This window comes from Carassius carassius, chromosome 9 (genome assembly GCF_963082965.1).
Source record: "Carassius carassius chromosome 9, fCarCar2.1, whole genome shotgun sequence".
NCBI classification, from domain to species: domain Eukaryota; kingdom Metazoa; phylum Chordata; class Actinopteri; order Cypriniformes; family Cyprinidae; genus Carassius; species Carassius carassius.
Genome location: NC_081763.1, coordinates 16,708,169 through 16,730,907, shown reverse-complemented (window position 1 = coordinate 16,730,907; position 22,739 = coordinate 16,708,169).

Below are 22,739 nucleotides of genomic sequence, written 5' to 3'. Positions count from 1 at the left end.
TGCCTCAAGTACACTGTGATGCTTCAGATCAACTTTTTCAGATTATTTTACATATTATTACATATTACAGCTAGACCGCTGACCTTTGGATGACCCTTGTATTATTGGACATAGATTATCGGTACCTAAAGTGAAAAGCAATCCATCTATCTCCATATGGCACAAGGGATTCACAGCAGACCACAGAGTGATCTGAATTAACACTACATTGCTCTGCCATTGAGAGGGGATGGTTCAATGATGGAAAAGAGCTTCCTTTAACATTCAGTTTTTCAAAGCAAACAATACAAAGCTGCTTTCATTAAGTTTCAAAGGAAGGGTCATATACTACAAGCTCAATTTCAGCCCTGGAGCTGAAACACAATGAGCTGGCATTTGAGGTGCAGAGAGAGGAGAAAATCATCACGGTTTGGAGATAAATCAAGGAGAAGCCATCACTAATTAAAGTGCATGAGCAGGTTGTCTCTCACCTCATGGCATCGCTTACAGTATTATAACTTTCAGTTCTGTAAATTATGCGAAAACAAAGAAACTCATTTGTACCACGAGGATGAAACCAAATGGTCTAAAATTTGATTCCTTTTATCCACATACAAGCTGACAGCAATTGTTTTCAGAGCATACTGTATATTTTCCATTTACATAATGGTTAGTCATTGTAGGTAATGAAATGCAGCTGAATGAGTTTATGAGGTGCACCAGTTTGGACGTTTCAAGATGGGCACTGGACGGTTCATTTGTGTAATTTTTCATTAGTCGGACAGAAGCGACTGGCATCCCTGTCACCATGATAAGACTACTTCTGAAGGTATGACTGGCCTGAGATCCAGCTTTATTCTCATTTATAGATGAGAGGAATCTTGTTATGTTGCTCAAATAACAGTAACTAAGACCCTTAAATTATAATAAATTATGTTCCACAGGGGGCGAAATGGAGGTTGAAAATAAGTGTAAAATAAGCAGCATGCTGCACATGAAACCAGGGATACTAGCTGTGGTGTAATGACATTAATTTCCAATGACATGGCATGAATCATTACCAGTTTGAATAAATCAAATATTTTCTAAGTGCAGGATGGTAATGCAACCAAGTGAGCTTTCCCTTAAAAAATATAAAATGTGTCCTTATTTACCTTCTTGTTGTTCCAGAGACATATCAAAGAAATGTTGTGAATTCTTTCAAATGAAAGTGAAAGTGAAAGTCGTGACATTTGCCAAGTATGGTAACCCATACTCAGAATTGGTGCTCTGCATTTAACCCATCCAAGTGCACACACACACAGCAGTGAGTAGGGAACACACACCGTGAACACACACTCGGAGCAGTTTATCATGAAAGTTCATAATGACTACAGGTGTTCTAAAATCAAAAAAACGAATGTGACGTATTCTTAAATTATTATTATTATTATTATAGTCTTTAAATGGTTAGTTCATCGAAAAATGAAAATGTCATTAATGACTCACCCTCATGTCGTTCCAAACCCGTAAGACCTCCGTTAATCTTCAGAACACAGTTTAAGATATTTTAGATTTAGTCCGAGAGCTTTCTGTTCCTCCATTGAAACTGTGTGTACGGTATACTGTCCATGTCCAGAAAGGTTATAAAAACATCTTCAAAGTAGTGCATCAGAGGGTCAGTTAGAATATTTTGAAGCATCGAAAATACATTTTGGTCCAAAAATAGCAAAAACTGACTTCATTCAGCATTGTCTTCTCTTCCAGATCTGTTGTGAGATTTAAAAACACTGCAGTTTAGTGATATCTGGTTTGGAACGAATCACTCGATATAACCGGATCTTCTTGAACCAGTTCACCAAATCGAACTGAATCGTTTGAAACAGTTTGCGTCTCCAATATGCATTAATCCACAAATGAGTTAAGCTGTTAACTCTTTTTAATGTGGCTGACACTCCCTCTGAGTTAAAACAAACCAATATCCCAGAGTAATTCATTTACTCAAACTGTACACTGACTGAACTGCTGTGAAGAAAGAACTGAGGATGAACACCGAGCCGAGCCAGATAACGAACGAACGATTGACTCGTTCTCGAGTCAAAAACTGTTTCTGTCGGACGCATCTGATTTGAGAACCGAGGAGCTGATGATACTGCGCATGTGTGATTCAGTGTGAAGCAGACTGACACACAGAGCGTCTGAACTGAACTGGTTGCATCTGAACTGAAATTGTTCTGTTGGTGATTGATTCTGAACTGATGCTGTGCTAATGTAATGAGCGCAGGTAAACTGAAGGCTTGAATCAAGGGCAATCATCGCTAATGACATCATTACTTCGAGCGCAAAAGAACAGGTGAACCGTTTTCTTCAACCGGTTTATTGAATCGAACTGTCCAGAAGAACCGGTTCGCGGAAAAGTACTTCCCATCACTACTGGTAATCCGAAAACCAAAGCAACCGGTTCTTGACTCAAGAACGAGTCAATCTTTTGTGCGTTATCTGGCTCGGCTCAGTGTTCATCTTCAGTTCTCTCTTCACAGCAGTTCAGTCAGTGTACTGTTTGAGTAAATGAATTACTCCGGGATATTGGTTTGTTTTAACTCAGAGGGAGTCTCAGCCACATTAAAAAAGTTAACAGCTAAAGTTATTTGTGGATAAATGCGTATTGGAGACGCAAACCGTTTTAAACGTTTCAGTTCTATTTGGTGAACTGGTTCAAAAATATCCGGTTACATCGAATCGTTCGCGAACCGGATATCACTAAACTGCAGTGTTTTGAACTCTCTCACAACAGACCCAGAAGAGAAGACAATGCTGAATAAAGTCATAGTTTTTGCTATTTTTGGACCAAAATGTTTATTCAATGCTTCAAAAAAATTTAACTGACCCTCTGATGTCACATGGACTACTTTGAAGATGTTTTTATTACCTTTCTGGACATGGACAGTATACCGTACACACACTTTCAATGAACTGAATCTAAAATACCTTAAACTTTGTTCAAAGATGAACGACATCAGGGTGAGTAATTAATGACATAATTTTCATTTTTGGGTGAACTATCCCTTTAATATCATATGAAATCTATTCCTTTAAGCAGGATGTGCTGTATTCAGATTAACACCCATTCTTAGGACTCAAATATGTTTCTTTGGGCAATTTATGTGTTTGTTTTCAACATGTTTTCTTTAAAAAGTCATACCAAAATGTCTTGAAACATTAAAAAGACAAATAAAAAGACAGATACAAGTAACAAAAAAACAATTTAATTTAATTTTAACATTTACTGTGTTACACTGATTTAAGATTTAAGTTTTTAAAAAATATCACCAGAACATTTTTACAATAAATAATAGCAAAATTAATAATAAAATGTTATAAATATAAAATAAATTAGTTTTTTTGTTGTGTATTTGCTTACCAAGGAGACAACAGTGCCAGTGAAAAATAAAAAAAATAATAAAATTGAAATGTTGTACACTGTTAGCAGAAAGATTAAATATACTTCTATAAATATCCATGGGGCACGTACAGTTGAAGAAACACCCATGTACATTTTATCTATACAAGATTTGAAATAAGACATACTGTTCTCTCCATCATCATGGTCTCTCAGATCCTGACATATGCTCCAGACAGAGAATAATCAAAGGTCTTACCAGAGCTTGATAGATGGTCAAATCTAACAACTCCATCTGTAGGATAGGAATAGGCCTTAGAATGGAAACTTGCTTTCTCTCTCTCTCTCTATTTTCTTTTTCCAACAATAATTGACTGCTAAAAATGTAACTGCTACAAAAGTACGGAAAGGCCACTGCCCTTCTTTGTCAATATTCGTTTAATTGATTGACTTAAAGGGAATACAAATTACATAAAAAATATGCATCTGCTGTTCACCTTGCATTGAGTTTTTAATGTCATTTAAATGGATAGGATTTGTTCCGCGGTAAGGTACAGTGTGGTTGGACACGGGGTGAGGGTGGGGGTTGGGGGTGGCTTGGGGGGAGGTGACGTGTTTTGCACCGCATCACTTACCACTTCTTAATGGATACAGGAGATTTATACAAGCAGTCACAAAGAATGGGGCTGTATCTCTCCCACATAGCTCAGCTTCAGAATGGCCCATCTGAAAACCTGCATATATTTTATCTGTGTCAGTTTTATAGTTGTGCAAGTCTGGAGGATATTAACTGAACTGCAGATGCTTTCTAAAACACAATAGAGCCTCCTCTGAAACTTACACCATTTTTTTGAAACTTTTGTTTACTATACTCATCTACAATGCTGAGTCATTTATGGGGACATTATGACATCATCTATACCAATCTTTACATTTCATTACTTCTGTTCAGTGTGAATATGCCATTTCAAGGGATTGTTCATGCATGCATACCCTATGATACATAGTTAAGAAACGTCTCGTTACGTATGGTAACCCTCCTTCCCTGGAGACGCCACGTCGGTGACCGACGAATATGGGATAATGCTTAGATAGACCAATCTACTTCGAGTGTAAACCAAACGAGCCAATGCACATTGGCATGCAATTATTGCATCCAGCTACCGCTGATCACTGCGTGAGTATAAGAAGGCAGCAGGTGCAATGCATACCAGGTTTTCGCTGAGGAGGCGAACTGATGATTTTGTATAAATTTGTACATGTGAATCATATAAAAACATACAATTCAGAAAAACAACAATAAAAACAACAACACAAAAACCTTAACATAAAAGTTCACCACTAAATATAACAGTAACTGGGGTACAAGCAGATTATACGAAAGATGTACAAATAATATTGCACAAATTTGTACAAATTACCCAATAATTATACAAAATGTAATAGTTACAAATTGCCATGAGATTGAGTGTTGGTTTTAGATTTCTGTCTGCAACATATGATTCACTAACAAACATTATGAACAAATTCCTTTTTAAATGGTCTGTCACAAAGTCACAAGTCACAATCGGTTTGTACAAAAAAATTCAAATACTGTAAGACTCTCTCAGTCAGTGAATGGTTCAGAACTGTCACTGAGTTAACAACTGACTCCCTCTTTATTTTTCGGTTAATCAAAGCTGACCAAAAACCATCTGTTACTGTAATATACAGGCTACTTTATTTCTGTGAGATAAGGTTAAATTACTCTACTTAATATGAGAACATGAGATTTAGAATACACATTCGCAACATAGCTATATCAATTATGCAGTTAACATAAAAAATGACTTTAGTCTACAATAAATTAATAGTGGTTTCTAAAATAACATTATAAAGTGTTTATTGTGTAACATAAAAGGTTTGATAATAAAACATTAATTACTTGTCACCACATGATTCATATTCAAAATCAATAGGTTAAGTAGCTGTACCTGATTTGCTGAAAACAGAACATTGTTAAAGTATAGGTTTTGTAGCTTTTGGCTGATTACAAAAAAAAAAAAAAAACCCTTGAGGAGATCTTTCTTCATTCTAGAGAAATGCATGCCTGACCTGATGGAAGATTCCAAAAGCAACTGGGCTACATGTTCTTTAAGACACAATTATTGCAAGATTGATTCACATTAGCAAAGTGTTCAAGTGCACAGCAAATGAAAAAAAAAATAATTATTATTATTTATTCTACAATATATGGTAGAGGAGAGATCTTGTACCAAAAGCTTTTATTTGTACTTGGAAATACTATGTAAATTCATGTCGTGGGTAACTAAAAAATAAATATAAAAAATAAAATAATCTAATGCTATAATACAATAAAACAGCCATTTAGGGAGGAAAATTGGTACTATGGAAAAATGAGAGTGCAGGAACATTTGCAAAGATACGCGCCAATTTCTACATAAAAATTTTCCACATACAGTACATAATTGTTTCTCCTCTATTTTCTGCATTTCTTAAACACATTGATTTTTACAAAGCTCATCGCTCTGAAAATCAAGGTATGCTCTGATTGGCCAGCTATCCAGTGCATTGTAATTGGCTGAATACCTCAAGCGTGTGATGGAAATGTTACGCCCCTCACCATACCATGATGCCTTGTCCTGGCGCGACGACATAAAACCGATAAAACCCATTACAAACTAGGCATTTGTTGCATCCAGTGGGGACATAATTACTGATTATAATGACTTATAGCGTCTTTTGCTTTATGTTGCATAAACATAAAACCATGTCTGCATTTGTGATCGGAGGACTGACAAACAAATAATTACTTACTCTACACTGTTAAAAACTTGCGTTTGATTAGTTAGTGGCAAATTCTTTAAATATGAAAACATACTAACAGACTGTTAATCAGAAGCGCCAGACTGTCCTTGCAAAGTTGTAACTTCCCCACTTTATAGAAACAGTCTTTGTGTGTAGACGGCATTGTAGGCTACTTTTCCAGGATCAGGAAACAGTCCTCCATAAAATACGCTGCACACATCTGAATATTTGGGTTGAACGGTTCTGGAAAAGTGTTGTAAATACAACTTAACCACTGATTTTTACTTGTGTCCTCTTTTGGAAGGCTAAACGAAACACACAGCATCTCCACGACATGGAGGCGGCCGTAAAAATACTACAGCGAAAATTAAAGTTACACCTTCTTTCTTTGCCTGAACATTTGGTTAGCGTTATGCAAATCTTACCACACAGTGACGTAGACACGTGGGGGCATGTTTAAACGAGGAGTTTTAGGAAGGCATGTGTTGTGTTCTCACACAAGTGTTGTTTGATAATGCAATGAGTTAGTGTTCAGTGATGCATCGAGTTTGATTGTGCTGAAAGGATTCTGTCATGCCTGACCAATGTATGTGTTCATCTACTGGGGTCTGAAGACAGAGAAGTTAAGTAAAAGATTCGATAAGTTGATGTTACTCACTGTATCGGTGTGATCTTTATCAAACGCAACATTTGGCGACAAGGATGGCTGATATCGCACTACCACCTCCAGCTCCTTTCCTTGCTCTACCCGGCGAGCCTCCGATCCCCTGGTCTCGCTGGTTAAAGTCCTTTGAGACTTTCATTTTGGCAGTGGGGCTGACTGACGTGAGTGCAGCCCGCAAAAAAGCGCTGTTACTGCATTGATTGGGTGCTGAGGGTGTCAGCGAGTGCTGGGAGCTCTTGAGTCGGGCACCACAAGCGATTATGACACAGCCGTGGAACTTCTGACTGCACACTTTGCAGCCCCACAGAGCGCTCTATTGCGACATTTTCTGTTCCACCAAAGACACCAGCTTCCCGGTGAGTCTGTGCAACAGTATGTAGCCAACTTGCAGGGATTGGCCAGCACATGCAAATTCGGCGCGTTGCAGGATGAAATGATTCGCGACCAGTCAATTTGAACATACCCATGATGCAAAAGTGCGTGAATCTCTGCTGTTAGAACCGGACGATTTATCACTGTCTCAGGCAATCACGATTGCAGTAAGAATAGAGAGTGCAGCTGCATGTGCGTCGGCTCTGACCAAACAGCACACAATCGCGGAGTACTTGGCCCCTCCCCCATGTCATCATCAACGTTACAACCCGGCCAGAACGACACATTGGCGGCAACAGACTCCTCTGCAGTTATGCTACTGAGGCGCCAGCAGCGGTCTCGGCCACGCCCACAAGTACAAGCATCAAGGCCCTGTGATAACTGTGGATCTTCATCTCATCTGTCTAGAGTACAGAACTGCCCAGCCCATGGCCAAATATGCCGCAACTGTGGTAAACGCAATCATTTTGCTTCAGTCTGCCACTCTGCTCCAGCTGTGTCAAACCAAACACCCACTATCATTCACAATGTGTACTCTGGGCCAGTCTCATTTAAAGCATGTTCAGTGCGCCTAAATCATGTGTGTATCCCACTGCTTTTGGACACTGGTGCCAGTGTGTCTCTCCTGAATATGCACACATACAACACTTTTTTCAGAACACTGCCACTTTCGGCACCTTCTGCTTCACTCTGTGGCTATGGTGAATCAAAGATTGACTTAGTGGGTTCCCTACAAAATGACTGTTGGGTATGGCAACAAGACGGTGCCCAGCTTTACCTTCCATGTTGCCCGTCGCGGGGCCAACCTGATGGGTCTGGATTTGTTCTCGGCTCTTGGATTTTCTCTTGTTGACATGAAGGGACATGCCTCTTCACCCGGACAGCAGAAATCTCACAGCCTTTGTGACACATGCAGGCGTGTTTCGCCACGCACATATGCCATTCGGACTCAGCTCCGCCCCCAGCTGTTTCCAAAAAACCTGGGTGACCTACGATGCATCAGCTACCGCCATAGGATCAGTGCTGACACAGAACTAGCAGGGTGTTGAGAAGCCCATCGCCTTTGCGTCACGGGCCCTCAATCAGACGGTGTAGCGGTACTCAGTGGGGGAACGTGAAGCATTAGCCTGCATCTGGGCCTGCGAGAGGTGGCACTTTTATCTCTATGGCCGCGCTTTCATCCTAAGGACAGATCACCAGGCCCTGACTGCATTACTTTCCACATTGGGGACAGGCCACCGGCCACTAAGGCTACACCGCTGGTCCGACCGTCTTCGCCAGTATAACTTTGATCTGAAGTTCACCCCAGGCAGAGACAATGTCGTGGCCGATCTACTGTCCCGCTCCGCTCAGCCACACCCCACCACACACACCCACACCGACACAGACCAGGTGGAACAGGACATTGTCCAGATGTTACACACACCCCTCCAGGCCGTTGTATCATTACAAGAATTTAAGGAGGCATCGGAAAAGGACCCGGTCCCCAAGCTAATGGTGGTGTCGAACTCTTCCATCAGTCACTGAAAAACACTCTCAGAGCACACTTTTTCCAGGGATGGAGTAGAGTCGATTTTCTTTACACTCGTCGGTCTTCACACAAGGAGGGCTCACACGAGGGCTGCCGCACCCGCTGCCGCGGTGAAACCTAACGCTTTTGTATTTGCCTTATTACCTGTGATTGAAGTCAGCTGGCCACACCTCACTATTTAGCAGATCGAAACTGGGCAGTCTGCCCATCACAGGCGGCCCAGCCTCATCCCCATGTTTCTGGCCTGTCCACATTCGTTCTCGACCAGGGCACTTACAGGACTTTGTGTCAACATTTCATGTTTGAAACCCTGAAGGAGGGGGGGAAATGTTGTGTTTTCACACAAGTGTTGTTTGATAATGCAATGAGTGTTCAGTGATACATCGAGTTTGATTGTGCTGAAAGCACTCTGTCATGCCTGACCAATGTATGTGTTCGTCTACTGGGGTCTGAAGACAGAGAAGTTAAGTAAAAGATTCGATAAGTTGATGGTACTCACTGTGTCGGTGTGATCTTTATCAAACTTTTAAAAAGAATATCTCTTTGGGTTTAAGACTTTAATCTTTGCAACTTTAGGTATCTTGTCTATGCAAGTACAGCTTGTAACACAACAAAGAGAAAGGAAAACTTGGAATCGCATCATATGACTATTTAACGCATTGGGCTGAACAGCAGATGCGAAAATCAGGAATTCATGTTGGTGTGAACAACATTTAAGGTGACATTCATATAACGGTTTGCTTTTAATGGAATGAAATGAAAAATAACCAAAGGTTTTTTATTTTATTTTTTAATTTTAAACATTTTACATTTTTACAGTGCCGTGACTCACGCAAGATATTAAGAAATTACCACTGTCATCCATCTACTGTAGCATGCATGTTTACATAGAAAAACTATTACAAATAGAAAAAAAAAGAAAAAAAAACCAGATTTTTGCATTCACTCAATTGTACATCAAATTGTATCTCACATAATACAGTGTTTACATTCTCTGAACATTATATTCTGACACATTCTAATTTATATAACTGATACACAGAATGTACCCTGCCATTTAAATAGGCTTTCTCAGCACCAGCTAAAATGCACTATTGTACGCAGCAAATGTATGCACTCAATAGAAAGCACTTTTACACAGTTCATTTGTACCGCTTCCCTGTAATGTTTTGTATCCATGCAAATGATAGCAGTCATTTGTCAGGACTGAATATTTCCGGAACATTTTAAACATTTGTGTGATCATTTTGTTATCATGCTACCAGTGCAAATCACATGATGTATGTCATTCTGTCATTATGCCATACATGCATAATGTGTGTTTACACATAAAATTCAATGAACAATTCTTTTAATTCTTCTTGAATGATTCTTGTCTAAATAAATTCATTATTTCTTGTTCTCTCTCATTCCAAATTGTTCCCTTTCAGTCGATCACTCTCGACGTCTCATCGTTGACTGACGAATTGGGATATCATTTCTATAGACCAATCTACTTTAAGTGTAAACTAAACGAGCCGATGCACACTGGCATGTAATTATTGCACCCAGCTGCAGCTGATCACAACATGAGTATAAGGAGGCAGCAGGTGTAATGCATACCAGCTTTTTGCTTCAGAGCTGAGCTACAACATTGTTCTGCTCGATCACTTGTCTTCAAGTGAGCTACGAGTTCAAAGCACTTTTGGAAGCTTCTGGTGTTGGCGGTACGGCGCTTCAGCTGCAGTTGTTCTGTGTCGAGCGGGTTGCGCACTTCAGGCTGCACTACCCACTGTGAGAAGATGACCATCTCAGAGCTGCAGACCAGGCTTCACTACATCCAGGGAGGCGGAGCTTCATTGCCTCTGCCACAATTTAAGGCTCATTCTGGTGGCTGCCACGCGAGAACTACCTCCGGCAGTAGCACTGGCGGTTTGAGGGTCACAGTTGTGTAAACTCCTCAGGGAACCAACCCTCGGGAACATCCACAGCAGCCTCCAGCCAAGCAGTGTCGTGGAGCCAGGCCTGTCCAGGCCTCCATCAAACCTGGCGGCATGCGGAAAAGCAAACAGCCCTGAGACAGTCGTCCCAGAGATGGACGGTATCTGCTCTTCGGGAGATGGTTCGGTTCCCTGAACTAGCACTCCTCGAGACAGCCCCTCCCTGCTGGATTCCTCTGAGGAAGGATCTACTAACTAAGAGATGGGGCACCCTATGGCACCAGTGCCCAGAGCCCTGGAAACTTCATGTCTGGTCCCTGGATGGGACGTGGAGGTTCTAGATGACCTACCCCAATTTGACACTGTCACTTCGGCGAGAGCATCATCTACGAGACATACTTACACCGTGAAGTGGAACATCTTCGACAAGTGGGGTACTTCTCGTCGAGAAGACCCCTGGAGATGCCCAATCAGGGTCATGCTTTTCTTTTTGCAGCAAGGGCTGGAGTGAAGGCTGTCTCCCTCCACCCTCAAAGTCCAGGTTGCTGGAATTGCTGCATAACATGACCCCGTAGAAGGGAAGTCGGTGGGTAATTATGACCTGGTCATCAGGTTCCTTAGAGAGGCCAGGAGGTTAAATCCTTCCCAGCCCCCTTCAATACCCTCTTGGGACCTATCTTTAGTGCTTAAATCACTACAACAGGGCACACTTGAGCCTTCAGCTGAACTTAAATTTCTTTAATTGAAAACTCTGCTCCTGCTTGCATTGGCCTCCATCAAGAGGGTAGGGGACCTGCACGCATTTTTGGTCAACGATTCATGCCTAGAGTTTGGGTCTGCTGACTCCCAGGTAATTCTGAGGCCCCGGCCCGGCTATGTGCCCAAGGTTCCCACTAATCTCTTCAGGGATTAGGTAGTGAACCTGCAAGCGATGTCCTCAGAGGAGGCAGACCAAATCCTAGCTTTGCTCTTTCCCGTCCGAGATCTGAGATGCTACATAGACCAGACACAAAGCTTTAGGACCTCAGACCAGCTCTTTGTCTGTTACAGAGGCAGGCAGAAGGGGAAGGCCGTCTTTAAGCAGAGGATGGCCCACTGGATTGTGGATGCCATCACCCTGATTTATCGAGGTTCCATATGAGAGACCTAAGTGGATCCTATATGTGTGAAGTCCATGGTATAGCCTTAGAGCCCGTGTTTCCCCGGCAGAGCGTTTCAATCACCTCCAATTTCCCATATGCACCTAAACAGCTTCGACAATGGTGAGTCTAACTAATTATTGCGAACCCCGGCCTACACCAAAAAGGGGCGCAGGTGGCTTGCACAGGGCACTGGAAGGGGCAACATCCATGGCACTTTGGTAGGGAATCCCAGTTCATTGATCACTGATGTAACATTGAGAGTGACCAACTGAAAGGGAACAGCTCGGTTACGTATGGTGACCCTTGTTCCCTGAAGAAGGGAACGGAGACGTCACATCACCATGGCTGCTGTACCGCCGCTTAGTGGCCGGGTCACCAGCTCAGCTCCTCAGTGAAAGCCTGGTATGATACTCACGCTGTGATCAGCTGCAGCTGGATGTAATAATTGCATGCCAATGTGCATTGGCTAGTTTAGTTTACACTCAAAGTAGATTGGTCTATCGACGTGATATCCTAATTCGTCGATCACCAACATGACGTCTCCGCTCCCTCCTTCAGAGAACGAGGGTTACCATAAGTAACCGAGATGTTTTTTCATAAGTCAAAATTTTAACATTTTTGCAAGCTAGCTGCCTAATAAAGAGTTAACATTGTTTGTTTAACATTGGTAAACAATCCTTTCGAAAAACACTGTAATGATTTTCCAAGAAACTGATAAATGCTGTCCACAAAAAAAGAAACACTTATGTAAGTAGTGATAATCAAATAGTGCACATGGGAGGTTGATTACAGCTTAATGAATAATGTGGGGTCTCCACAATGATATCGTTCAATTCACATTGGTCAATTCTCATTAGGCTTTTTTTATTCTGAGCTGTGGAGGGCAGACAAACATGATGTATTTTACTCTCTGCCAGTCTGAGATATTTCTCTCACCTTTTCCAGGGCTGTTTGTGAATCTGGCATAGACTGAACCCCTGTGACAGGTGAAACAGCTGCTGTGCCATACTGTCCTCTCTAATGACCTAGTTTGCCAGGTCAGGCCATGCCCACCACAAAAACACATCCTCCTTAATAACCGTTCAATTACCTTGGCTAGGATATCAGATCCATCAAAGGAGCTTATAACTAAAGCACTTGATCTTGAGACCAAGCTCACTTAAAGTGATAGCAAAGACTGGATATTTGAATGTGTGATGAGCAGTGTAGATAATATAGTAATAGTATATTACTATATAGTAGTAATTTTAGAAATATGTAGTAATATTCCCATAACAAACACATGGGGAATGAGATGAGCTTTTTGAAAGTGTATTGATTTGAAATGCACTACTGCTCAACAGTTTGGGGTCAGTAATTATTATTTTTATTCAGCAAGGATGCATCAAATTGATCAAAATGACAGTTAAGCCATTTATAATGTTACAAAAGATTTCTGTTACAAACAAATAAAAAGTTCTGTTCAAAGAGTTGTCATGACAGAAATTCTTTTTTTTTTCTTTAGAATCCTGAAAATAATAATAATAATAATAATAATAAAGTAGTTTCCACAAAATAATACTTAAAAAAACAATACACAACAACATGACAGTTGGTCAACATTTATTATTCTAAGAATGTGTATTAACTACCAAAATCATCATATTAGAATGATTTCTGAAGGATCATGTGATACTGGAGACTGGAATAAATGCTGCTGAAAATTCAGTTTTAGCATCACAGGAATAAATTACATTTTAAAATATATCCAAATAAAGCTAAACGTTTGAACACTAGTGTATTTGTGTACTCATTCAGCATCGTTGTGAAAGAAATATAATGAAAATAGCTATCAGTGTTTGAGGAAACTTAAATTGTCATAAACTTTTTTTATAGTTTTGCCACCACTTGTTGGGTCATTGCTTCTGTAAATATAGAACAGCATCCAATTGTCTGCAGTTGAAAAAACATAAATTAATGCAATCATTCTATTAAAAAAAAAAAAAAAGGCAAGAAATAAAACACGAATTCTTTACAAACTGAACAGTATAAAAGCTCAAAGAATAAGGAGCAAATATATTTATGGTGGATAAGAGCAGTAACAATTAAACTCATTTTGTTCCACCCACTTTTTCAGTGGTAACTGTTTTCCATAATCCTTCAGAGGCAGCTAATGTCATGATGATGATGATACAGACAGTTCAGCAACAGCTGGGCAGTGTAATGAATGTACTCAATATCCACCAGGAAGAGCACTCCTGTGGGTTCATCTTTTTCTTTTACTGTCATTAACCATATGCCTCTTGTGTCATGATGTATTCTTTTTCCCTCCATTACATATTTATATATTCACAAAATTATATTAGTCTATACACTCATTATTTAGACAACACAGTAAGATAAACTTTTACACTCATGAATGCCCATTTACATCAACCACTTTTGTTGTAGACGCATACCATGCTGTCCTGTCAGCTTAATTCTTCTGCTTGCTTCGGAAGATGGATCTTGGTTTACTGAGCAGAGTATTGTGAGATGACACTGCAAACATCTCTTTGAAGAGCCTCTTGTTTGATGCTAAACTCTCCCAAGGGATTCAGTCACAAGCTCACACCAAAACATCCACTGCTCCGTATTTCACACAAAGCATCACATTCCCAAGCCGACTCTCAAAAGGCTCCCAGGCTCAGAGCTGTATATTCTTCAAGGCAGTTTATACAAACAATGAATCATGATTTTCTTCATCTGCACCATTCTGCCCTCTGGAGGAACTATGGCATCCTGTTGGGAGTACTGTCAGAAATGGACCTGTTACTCTTTTGCATTTGGGAAATGACTTGGTGGAGTGGTAACTTTCATCATTAAGCCAATACACTGGCATGAAATATTACAGCAGTTCTCAACAATTCACAACAACTCAAAAAAGATCATAGACTTGTTCTGAAAGAGATAGCAGGGGAAAACAATGCTAAGCATTGTATATAAATGCTAAATGTAATATTATATTGCATGAATATATATATATATATATATATATATATATATATATATATATATATATATATATATATATATATATATATATATAATGAAATAAAATATTAATTACTATGAACAGCCAGATGTTAACATCTACAAATGAATATGTTTAGCAACTATTCAGAGAGAAAGCTTTACCTCTGCTGCCATCTACTGTTTAGAGTAATAAAAGAAACAGTCCATATACGAGCATTACATCACTTTTTATAAAGGAGAGCAGGGTTAATTGGGTCTGGAAAGCACTTAGCTACTGGTATTTCTTAAAATATTCTAAATTTTAATAGTCGCCTAATGGTTATGGAGTCAGAATTGTAACCCAAAGGTTGTGGGTTCAAGTCTTATGTATGGCAGCAATTGCCGGTGGGGGTGGTGAATAACCAGCACTCTCGTCCACCCTCAATACCACGACTGAGGTGAGACCATTGACCAAGGCATCAAACCCCCAACTGCTCCTCGGAAACCGCAGCAATATGGCTTCCCACTGCTCCGGGTGTGTGTTCACTACTGTTTGTGCACTTGGATGGGTTAAATGCAGAGCACAAATTCAGAGTATGAGTCACCATACTTGGCCACACATCACATCACTTCACTTCAAATAAATAAATAAATGTACAGCCTGTAAAACAATATAATTGTGAACTATAACCACCAGAATTATGTTATTTCTTAAAGTGGGCCACTGAATAGCATGTAAATAAAATGGTACATGAATATGGTTCCATGACAGATGTATTCAAATGTAATATGGCATTATCGTCTGACATCCAGATTAATACCCATACTATTTTGGGAGAGGGATCAGTAGTAGAATACAATTAGAACACTCCAGTGTATTCCATTAAATAAAAACAGAAAAAATTACTTTGAATTACTGTGTTGACTTGAGTGTTCACCATCTAGGACCCATTGATGTAGTACCACGATACAACCACAAGGATTCAGAAAGCCATAGACGTGTGTCTGTTTTTCCTCAACATGAGTGGGTAGTGAAATATAAATCTAGAGTCTGGAGGTGTGAGGAAAAATATTAACGTATAGTTTCTCCAACACACCTACCTCAGCCATCTCAGTAGTTCGTAAAGTGTTTCTTTCTTTGTCATATGTAATTATTTGTCCCTGGAGCTTTTTCTATTTAGAGTATTTTTTTGTGAATCAAAAGCATACAATTCAACCGTGGTCCGATTACAGAATGATCGAGTCTTAAGATTACGTTCTTTTTGGAGAATCAAAAACATACACCACAATCATTGTTGTTGGACACATTAATGTATTATTCTTATGAACTGGTTTGTTTTTGTGGATCAAACACAAATAGGGCAAAGTTGATGTCTGACACATGAACTAATGGATCTTTTGAGCATGTTCTTATTAGTGAATTAATCAGTGTCTGATTCCCAAACAAATTATGCTTATGATCCAGTAATCAGCCAAATAAAGTGCAAAGAGGTAGTGCCACTAATGAGTCACTAATGAGTTGTTCCTCCACTTTTTTTAAGTGAAATTAAAACAACTTCCAATGAGCCTTAGGACATAAATGATAGTTCAGCAGCTGTTGACCTTTGTTGTTTGTATGACATTGTGTAGTTGAAGATCCACATTATGTCAGAAGTATTTCATAAATGAACTACCATATTTTTGTTCGTTCAGTATCATTTATATCAATAAAGGGACACTCAACCCAGATGAAAATTATCTCATCATTTACTCAACCTCATTCCATCCCAAAAGTATGACTGACTTTCTTCAGATTAACAGAAATGGAAATATTTAGAAAAAAGTTTATTCAAAACTATGGCAATCCATCCATATAAACCATTGCAACTGTCAAATGTGTGTAAGAAGAGGTTTGGAAGCACGGAGGACCGTCATTTCTTGCAAGAGTTAAAGAATGCATTTGAACTAATGGCAGAGATGGTTTATAGTGGATTATGCTAAAAACTTTAAAATTGTAGTATTTTTCTCTGACACACCTATTGTAAGTCACTGATTCATTCATTGGGGTTGCATAATAACGTTGCATACATTTGTTGTGTTTTTTTAAGAGTCAACTTCTAGAGAATTTTCTTTTTTGGGTGAAGCATGCTTTTAAGGTAAATTTTTTTATCAAATGTGCATTCTTATTCTTTAGCTTGGGTTAAACTAAGTAATTTTACTTTGTTGGAACAGCTGCTACGCTAATGATGTCTCTATTTGTTTCTCTGTTTTGCCACGGGATTCACATCCCATAGTAACTAGGATTTACACAAGCTCCAGTCTGGATCCAGAACACCTGAGAAGAGATGATGCTGACCATCAGAGGACCTCAGATGAAGCTAACCCTGAAACAACATACAGAACTAACAAATATTGCTACTTATGCAATCACATTATAACTGCTGTTAATAGTGTTCATTGTCTGGTTGACTATGTCTTGTATAATTTTTCAGAAAATTCCTGTCATTTGCACATAAACTGATCACCACTTATAAGCTACTACTAAATATTGTAGAAACTTAATTTTCTGTAAAGTTGCTTTGCAATGATTTGTATCGTAAAATCCGCTATACAAATAAACTTGAATTGAATTCCCAACCCTAATGTAAACCCACAGTTTGTTCAGCACTCTAGTCATATTCACATCCCCCCATGGACGCACACACTTGTGCAAATGCTGACAGAGCAGCTATACGGAACACACCAGAAAAAATGTAGTCATTTAATAGACAAATACTAATTCAAACACACCAATGTATGCTCTCAGGACATCCCCATTCTGTCCAGTTCAGCGATGATAAACAACACCCTGTGTATAAGCCATAGAACACACACTAAAGGCTTTTGACAAACTATCAGGAGCATTTGCAATCAACCATCCTATGTGATGTCAAAGATCATGCAGAATGATTTTGGACACAGAAAACACACTAAATCCTTTACATGGCAGCAGTGGAAGTAAATTGTTAGAGAGTATTAGGATTACATTTTCTCTGTAACCAAACTTGTTACCGAGGACAAATTGATGCCAAACTGGTAGATGTGCAGATTGTGGTTTGACTTCTTTGAACAAAACAGAAGGGAATGGAAAGGAATGACAGAATGAGGGGAGAAAAGAGGAGCATAGTGCTGCATATGTTGTTTGAGGGGTCTAGACAAAGACCAGTTACAACCCCCTCCACCCCCCTCTCAGTGCCAGCTAAAAATACTTCCTTTTCAGACTTGCGCGTGGCTGCCTTTGATCTGTGGGCCACTCCGGCCCTGTGCGTCAGCAATGACGTCAATCAAGCTGGAGAGGGGCTCCTGTTGTAGGTGGAGCGGCTTGTGGGTGGGCTGCTGCAGCCAGTATGAATGAACAACTGAGCGCTGAGAGATCTGAATTGTCTGTTGTGCAGGGGTCCCGGATCCCATCCTTAATTAACCCCTAAAGCTGTACATCGTTCATTAATTGCTGCCCTCTCAATCCCTACACAAAACAAGTGAGGCACTGCCTGACACTAAGTGCATCTAAAGACATGTCTGAATCAAATTCCTTGGTTCAATAGACAATAAATTGTCATGAGATCAGCAAAATCGTTTTCAGCATAAATAAATAAATTATTAAACATTGTGTGTTACTTTCTGTTTCCCATATTTCATATTCCATTACCATATTTATTGCTAAATGAAATCATATATATATATGATTTCATTTAGCAATAAATATGGTAATGGAATATGAAATATGGGAAACAGAAAGTAACACACAATGTTTAATAATTATTATTAATTATGAATAAAACTAATTATTTAATAAAATACACTTAAAACTTTTTAAATGTATGTAGTCAGGGACCGAGTGCAAACATCATAGTTCTGTATAATTTATCTAAGCAGATAAATTAAATGACCAAATTACCTTTATCAAATCATAAATATTTATTTTCTGATGTCAACATTGCCCTATTCATGGGCGACCAAGAATATACAACCGAATTGAAGTACTTTTTGTTTACTGTTTATCATGTCTTAGAAGTAATAATAAAAAAACTTAACATTTAAACTAGTTTTATTTTTGTTTTTAAAGTAATGTGATATTAGTATAGTGCATTGATTTGAATTGTGACATGAGTTTGTTACACCCTTACAGACAACCAAACAAAACCGCATCTGCATTTGTTTTCAACAGTTTATATTTATAAGTTTATATATTTTAGCCAACTCTAAATATTATTTCTAGTTAAATGAATACTCTTTTTTTCACCCCAGTAGACGTCCACACTCTCTGTTTAGCTGACAGTCATACAACATACAACACAGTGCTTTGTTTATGCTGAGTTACGTCAAACAAAGGTCTTCAGAGCAATGGAGAGGGCAATAATGGCGATGCAGTGATTTACAAGCTCTCACATAGAAATCTGAATGTAACTCCATAAACACAAGCACACACACACTCACATACGGTTACTTGGCAACAACACTGTTACTAAGAGACTGATTGCAAAGGAGGCTGGTTTCTATGGCAACAGCTGTGGCTGAGTCATCCGCAGTGCAGCATGTTGTTGGACCGGCGAACTGATCAGACACCAAGTCATGGTGAAGGTACAAGGCCCTGCAAATTAAATTGCTGTTATGTCACAAAGAGTGATGTGATGCAATGCAACAGATTTATATTGCCCAAATCTGCCTCCTTAGGGATTACATTACACAGGACACATGGAAGAGGGCTGGTGAATAAAAATTAAGATCCATACGCTAATATGCTGCACCCTAATCGCTTTATTAGTCAATGGACAGTTGCACGACCTCATCCATGAGGTTTGCTTTAATTCAGAGGATTGCTGAATTGAACAGGTCATACGCCCAGCTAATAGTCATCATTCCAGCTGTTGAGGCCTGTGGTGCCATCTGGATGGACTGGATGAAAAAAAAAAAAAAAAAAAAAAAAAAACTCCTTCTTCATGAATCATGACACACATTTCAAGTATGATATACTAGACTATTCATAAATGCCTTCATCTGCTGATAAAACAGCATTTTTACAAATTTGTTAAAGTCCACGATAAAGACATGTACGTATACTGTGTTTGCCTTACTCATTGTAAGTGATTCAGCAATGTAATTCGTCATAATCTGGATGATGAAAAAAAGTTTTTTGTGAAAAAAAGTTCAAATATTATATGAAACATATTACATTAAACTTATTTATAAATTATTTTTTATAATAAACCCTGCAGAAACCTAGTTAAGATTCCCTCTCCTTTGTCCTGACTCATAAAAACGACTTTTTACGGTTGCTGTCATTTCCATAGGATTCAAATATCCTGCAGATATTTGTAAGTTTAACACACACAGATTGTCAAACTCACTCTCGGGTTTACTCTGTTATCACAACTCTCCTGACCACAGTTTACCGTTGGTGGATTGATTTGACTGCACAATTGAGAGAAGCATTTTCAGGTGTCTGCTCTCATTGATTTTTGCATAATTGTGCAGCTGTAATTGGCCACCTCACGACAAAAATTTGATTTGCACCGAAAAATAATATGGGAGTTACAAATGGCCACATACTTTGCATTTTTTTCATGCTGACATTTAAACAATGTTGTACTAGGAGTGCCATATAAAGGGTTCCCTCTCCATTACAAATACATTGTGAAAGCATAATTTGTACTGTGTGAAGCATATGTTTAAAAATTACAACTTTTCTCCACACATTTCACTCACAGCCATGCAATGTCTTAGAGGATGTGTCATCCAAAAATTGAGGATCTGTCAATTTATTCACCTTCACATCCATAAGACACAGGTTAATCATCAAAATACAAATGAAGATATTTTTTCATGAAAACTGAGACCTATACTTGAAATGCAAATGTGAATAAAAGCCTAAATTAAATCTGTTCATCCTATCTCTTCACAAGACTTTGATTAAACCGCTTGATTCATATACTTTTATCTGCATTATCAACTGCACACAGTTCTCCAAAGAAAATCTGGACCTAGGGCTGGGTATCATTTTAGCTTGTTGAGATTTTTACAGACTCAAAGACTCATCTCCTGAGCCACTGTTTTAATAAAGTTAAAATAGGTTTAAAATAGTTCAAATACATTTTAAGTCGGTATGTGAGGCTCGCCATGCTATATAGCCTACTTAAGATCTTTAAATCAAGCAGCAAAAAAATAAAAAAATAAAAAGAAAGGTATTTTCAGAAAAAGAAAATGCAAATACATTTTTTTTCAAAGCTTTTTATTAATGTACACACAGTAATAGTGACAAGTCAAATTCAAATGTAAAGTTTGCAAATGTTTTCATATTCAGAGTCAACCTCTATGCAAATGCTTTGTTAATAGGAGGGCGTGGCTTACTGATGAAGTGCCGTAGATTCTGAGGCGTAAGTATGGCAGACAGTTTCCGCCAGTCGAGTAAAATTAAATCTATTCTGTAAATCATAATAATGATTTTGTTTCTCATTATGATTTTCAGAATCATATTTTTTACTTGACGGTGGTGGAAACAGGCTTCTATACTTACACCTCAGACTCTACGTCACTTGAACAATAAGCCACACCCACTGATTAGAATATGCATACAAGTTGACTTTAAAAAATGAAAACGATAACTGTTAAATAAAAGAGATAATAAAACTAAAATAAAAAGCATTGTAAAAAAAAAATATTAGAATTTGTTTTTACACTTTTGCCTTTTCATTTCAATATTGGCAGTCTTGCCTATCCAGATTGCAATGAAAATCAATGCAATGTCAAATCAGTCAATTTTGACATATCATTTGCATAGTTTTTATAATTAAAAAATAGTTAATCTGGTATTTTGGTATTGTTTTTTTTATATAGTTTTTGGTATTACCAACAGAGACCCACAGGGAACATTAGAGTTTCCATTTAAACCAATGCAATTCTCATTATAACCAGTCAAACCATTACAAATTCTGTGACGGTTTCAAATGTTCTTCTTTTTTTCAGCAGGGTTAGCTGCTTCCAGCAATGTCACTCATATTACACGTTCATAAACCACCCTGTCTTTGACAACGAAGGTGCATTACACTTGCAGAAAAACATTTACAGGGATGAAACATGAAGCTAATAAACACATGATTAGGACAGTGTATTAGATCACAATCAGAAGTTATTTAAAACTCTCTGTGGTGTTTTTAAGTAAGTTTTTAGTAAAAGTATATGTATATTTAACATTTTCTTATGTACCATGATGCTACATTGTGCATGAATGGTCATCTAACACGCATTTTCCTTTGATGCTTCACCACCACAGACAATCACTGATTTAGGCACATAAAGCATGCTGCTGCATGTTTATTGGCTCACTGATTCTGACAATAAATTTTGCATATTCAGTGGTATAGAGGCAATTCGGTCGTGCCTAAAAAGTAGCGAACTTGATACCCAGCCCTACCTGGACCACATTACTGAATTTTCCTGGAAAATTTATAAGTTTTGGTGTAGGAGAATTTATGAAGAACGGAAGCAGAATGTGGAAAATATCAGGTTTTGGTAGTTCTAACTTTGGTCCCTCACATACCTTGTTTTTATTGACATGCCATAAAACCATAACCGTCTCCCTCTCGGAGCTGCTTTGTACAATAATCCAGAGTAAGCACATTTTCATTTGATTCCATAGACCTGCAGTTTAAGTACACAGACACACACACACCAATGGTGAGTCGAGTCTGAAAGGATGGGGCCTGATTGTGAGGGAATCCTTTGTATGGCATGAAGTCATGACTGATGAGACTGGTGCCAGCCACGAAGAGACCTAGAGGGGCCTTTCTATTTAGAGGACCACAAAAACATGCAACCCAGGGAAAGGAAATGTGAGGAAACTAGATTTAGGACAACACTGCTTCCTTCTCATTTTAAAAGATCTAAGCAAATCCCCAGGGCAACCCTCTAAAGAAACAAATTCAGTATGCCAGATGGCTAGAGAAACCCTATTTCC